General features: G+C 47.2%; 1 protein-coding gene across 1 annotated transcript in view; it reads right to left on the minus strand.

Moving 5' to 3' along the window:
* Positions 1-5,237, minus strand: part of LOC116957543 (uncharacterized) — a 186,384-nt gene that overhangs the window by 53,572 nt on the left and 127,575 nt on the right. The window lies entirely within an intron of this gene.

A 5,237-nucleotide genomic window follows, 5' to 3' on the forward strand; every position in this document is an offset into this window, starting at 1 on the left:
TGCTGTAATCATAGCAGGTACCACCACAGTTAGTATGCACTGCTGTAATCATAGCAGGTACCACCACATTCAGTATGCGCTGCTGTAATAATAGCAGGTATCACCACAATATGCACTGCTGTAATCATAGCAGGTCCCACCACAGTCACTTTGAACTGCTGTAGTCATAGTAGATACTGCTATTCAGTTGGTAGATCATGCTATATAGAGTTAGTAGATACTAAAACAGTCAGTATATACCACTACGGTCAGTAAATACTGCTACAGTCAGGAAATACGACTACACAGTCAGTAGATACTACTATGGGCAGTAGCTACTACTATAGAATGAGTAGATACTGCTATAGAGTTTGTAGTTACTACTATAGTCAGTGGATACTACTATAGAGTCAGCAGATACTACTATACAGTTAGTCGTTACTTCTATAGAGTCGGTAGATACTACTGCAGCCCAGTAAATACTACTACGGTCAGTAGTTACTGCTACAATCAGCAACTCCTACTACCCAGTTAGTAGCTACTACTGGCTCAGTAGATACAACTACAGAGTCAAGAGATACTACTTACTCTGTTATATGTAGGGTGTGTAGATATAGATACCTATGCGGGGGTACATATATTTTCTGAGGGGGGGCGGGGTGTCCACAATTTTTGGAAACCTTTTAGATCAACTATTTACCTCACACTTTCTATTACTTTTTGGACTTTTGCAAGCCTCTTATAATTTTGTTGGTGGTGAAATGGACAAATGGCCCACTGGGCTTTCACAATATCTTAGTGTCTGTGTATGTATATGTAAGCTTTTTAAGAGTAGTTCTAAAACATTTTTTTGACCTGGGCAATGCCGGGTAATTACCGCTAGCCTTATATATAAAAGTCTCCGCGTGCACGTGCTTGCGGGGGATTTGGCTCTCAAACGGTGGGGTTCAAGTCCGAAAAAAATTGCCGGGTGGCACGCCCCGAGCCCCCTGCTTGGCATAGGCTATTCCGTTTTCCCAGCCGTCAACTTCAAATTAGTTTAATTAGCGATTTAGTGCCATTCTTATTTTAATTATTTACTTACTGCACGAGCTCGACCGTACCAACTGACGCCAATTGCGTGGGGGGGGGGGCGGACCCTGCCAAGTGATGCGCGTTCAGTCGAGCTCACGGCCACACCACGGCACTCTGTCACGTGAGTACTTTGTGCTATAGAGTCACTAAATATACTGATATACAGTCAGCATGTACTCCTGTAGAGTCTATAAATACTGCTATAGAGTCAGCATGTACTACTGTAGAGTCCATAAATACTGCTATACAGTCAGCATCTACTACTGTACCGTCGATTAATACTGCTAGAGTCAGCATGTACTACTGTACAGTCCATAAATACTGCTATGGAGTCACCATGTACTACTGTACAGTCCATAAATACTGCTATACAGTCAGCATGTACTACTCTACTCATGGCAGGTACCTCCACTGTCGCTTGCCCTGCTGTCATCATAGCCTACACCACAGTATACATGCACTGCTGCAGGGAAAGCAGGTACCACCACTGTATGCACTGTTGTAATCATACCAGCTACCACAACAGTAGCATGCACTGCTACAGGGAAAGCAGGTACCACCACAATAGGCACTGCTGTAATCATACCAGGTACCAGCACATTCAGTATGCACTGCTGTTGTTAAACCATGTACCACCACAGTATGCACTGCTGTTATCATAGCAGGTACCACCACAGTTAGTATGCACTGCTTTTGTAATAGCTGCTACCACCACTGTCAGTATGCACTGCCTTTGTGATAGCAGGTTCCACCACAGTCACTAGGCACTGCTGTAGTGATACCACCAACCACTACAGTCAGTTTGCACTGCTGTAGTGAAAGCAGGTACCACCACAGGCCGTGTGCACTGCTGTAGTGAAAGCAGGTACCACCACAGTCGGTATGCACTGCTGTAGTCATAGTGCATACCGTCATGGTGTGTGTGCGTAAGTCCATGTATGTGTGTGCGTAAGTCAATGTGTGTGCGTGGTGTGTGTAGAAAACTACTCTTTTTTAATTAATTTACTTCTTTCACAGTAATAATGCCTGCGTCTAAGTCCATGTGTGTGTGTGGGTCGATGTGCATGTCTGCGGCCATGTGTGTGTGTGAGTCAATGTGTGTGTGTGTCGCTCCATGTCAGTCAGTGTAAGTACATTTCTTTCTATGTGTGTGTCTTTTGGTCCATGTGTGCGTGTGAGTCCATGTGTGTGTGTCTGTACGTACATGTGTGTGTGTGCGTACGTCCATGTGTGTGTCTCAGTCCATGTTTCTGTGCCTCTATATGCGTGTGTCAGTCCATGTATGTTTGTGTGGGAGTCTATGTGTGTCAGTCGATGTGTGTATGGCAATGTGTCTATGTGTGACAGTCCATGTGTGTGTGTGCGTCGATATGTATGTGTGTGTGTAAGTTCATGTCTGTGTGTGTGAGTCTATGTTTGTGTGAGTCGATGTGTGTGCGTGGGTCCATGTGTGTGTGTAAGTCCCTGTGTGTGTGTCTGTAAGTCCAATTGTGTGTGTGTAGGTCAATGTGTCTGTAAGTCCATGTATGTGTGTGTGTCACTCGATGTGTGTGCGTAAGTCAATGTGTGTGTGTGACTTGATATGTGTGTGTGTCAGTCCATGTGCATGTGTGTTCGTCGCTGTGTGTGCGTGGCTCCATGTTAGTCAGTGTTAGTCCATTTTGTTGCGTACCTGTAGGTCCATGTGTGCGTGTTAGTCCATATGTGTGCTTCATTCACTTGCTCAGGGCCTATGATACCATCATTAGGCCTGGGCTCTGGGTTGCTCCTTGTACTTTTCGAGTCCCTGACCCTCTGCTCACGATCCTTAAGGACCTTCATGATGGTGAGCGGCCCCACATAAAACTACGAGACCGTGAATCAGAGCCACTCCCTGTACATCTTGGGGTGCGACAGGGATGTCCACTGCCTCCCACATTCTTTTACATATATTTGGACCACGTACTTCGTTAAGCCTTCAATGCCTCTACCGGAAGAATTCACATCTGATTCAAATACAATGGGAGGCTCATCGATGCCCGGGTGCGGTCAATCGATGGCTCCCTATTGGTCAACCACGTTATGTATGCCGATGATCTGGTAATTAATGCTCACTCAGAAGAGGAGTTGGACGCGCTGCTGCTCAACCTGGAGCTTGCCACTAAGAGGTGGGGCCTTACCATCAGCCCCACCAAAACTAAGCACCTGCCTGGGTATTTTGTACCATCGGACAATCCACCCCCATAACTCACAATTGGTGATGGGCCAGTTGTGGAGAGTGCAGAGTTTCCCATACCTGCCCAGTGTACTCATGACCGGCTCCGGTTTAACACCAGAGGTCTCACTCTGAATCAGTTGAGCGGCATTATCTTTTCATCGGCTGTGTAACGCTGTGTTGAAGCTACCTAGTCTCTCGCTCTGCACGAAGCTCCACGTCGTCTCGCCCATGGTAATTCCCTCCCTTCTCTACACTGGCGAAACTTGGACCCCCCTAATGCAACATTTTCGCCGGTTACAAACATTTAGGCTGGCCTGCCTACGATTCATCCTGGGTTTAATCAGGCTGGATTGTGTGATGAGCTCACAAATACTTTAAAGATCTCGACAAAGTCCCATTGGTGACCTCCTACGCCAGGCAAGGCTGTGTTGGCTGGGCCATGTAGCCTGCATGGCCAGGCAAGGCTGTGTTGACTGGGCCATGTAGCCTGCATGCCCAGCCACCGCATGCCTCTAAACACCTTTTGTTCCGCCGGATCGAGGTCTCTAAACGGGCGCGGCACGGGCTAGAGAAGAGATGGAGTGATGTGCTACAGGACGATGTGCAGCTGAGTGGACTTGTCGATGACTGGTACCAGCGGTGTCAAGGTCGGTATCTTTGGAGGAGCCTCGTGAAGGACGCTACAGGCCAGTTGGAGGCAGTCGGGCTCCAACAACAACAGAGGGCGGAGGAGCGATGCTCACAAGAACGAGCGGTGCACCGTGTGGCTAAAGCACAGCAAGTTAGCAGGGTACAGGGCACAGGTGGTGCATCTGCCAGTCATCTCAGTCGACCTGTGCCATCTGGGTCTGCCCCGTGACCTCCTGCCAGCAGGTGTTCGACACTTCACGTGGCCTCAAGGTGCACATAGCCTGCCACAAGCGTTGTGGTGACGTCACTGCCACTTAGTGGCGAATGGCGGTTGTTGTTGTTCAGTCTATGTATGTATGTGTGAGTCGATATGTGTGTGTAACTCTGTGTGTTTGAGTCGATTTGTGTGTGTAACTACGTGTCTCTCAAGTCGATGTCTGTGTGTGTGAGTCCATATGTGTTTGCGTGCGTGTAAGTCAGTGGGTTTCTATGTGTATGGGTCCATGTCTGTTTGTAAGTCCATGTGTGTGTCTGCCTTTTTCGCTCGGGTAACGCTGGGTACTAACCGCTAGTTGAAAATAAAAAAACTGAACTCCGAATACCGCTCACGACAAGACACCCCTTTCATCATGTACTGCAGTCATGTTTATTAACACAAAGCTAAACATTCCTCAGTCTCATGAAACAAATATACAACTTCTGAATTAAAAACATTTACAGAGGGTAACTGAAGCACAGAAACGAGTTGCAAAGTCGATACACAATGTACATACTTCTCTAACAATGAATACTTACACAGTACTAATTAAAGAGCGATGTGCACATTTGTAGATTGTATTTGGTTTTCAGTTAAATGTGCGCATCACGCCTCTGGCTGGATGTCTAAAGGACGTTTCATGCAAGCACCCATTCAGGTGGAAGTGTGATTGTCTTCTGGTAATTAAGGCGAATCTACGTATGGATGTATCTAGTTCACGATGATACAACTTCACTCCACTAGACGTCCTTGCTTAGCCTATCTGCCACAAAGGGCGAAGCAGTTATTGTCAGGTATGAAAAAATGTGAACGAAGTATTTTATTTATTTATTTTAAACACGGGTTTTGTCACGAACAAAAGCTCACTGCCTCGAAGCAGAACAAGAGGAGGGGAGATGTTATAGCCACGGACACACGGCAGTCACAACGCCAGCGATGTTGTATTGGTGGTGGTAGCGGGGTGCTGGTGGTGGTAGGCGGAGTGCTGATAATGTAGGCGGAGTTGCAGGTGGTGGCCGGTGGGGTGCTGTATAAAACAGCCGCGTTGTAGCTGCTGCCGCTATCATCGCCGGGTACTGGAGGCGACCTCACGTCCCTGCT

The sequence above is a fragment of the Petromyzon marinus genome, chromosome 76 (genome assembly GCF_048934315.1).
Source record: "Petromyzon marinus isolate PM22_M1 ecotype Great Lakes invasive population chromosome 76, UKy_Petmar_22M1.pri1.0, whole genome shotgun sequence".
In the NCBI taxonomy this organism is placed as follows: Eukaryota; Metazoa; Chordata; class Hyperoartia; order Petromyzontiformes; family Petromyzontidae; genus Petromyzon; species Petromyzon marinus.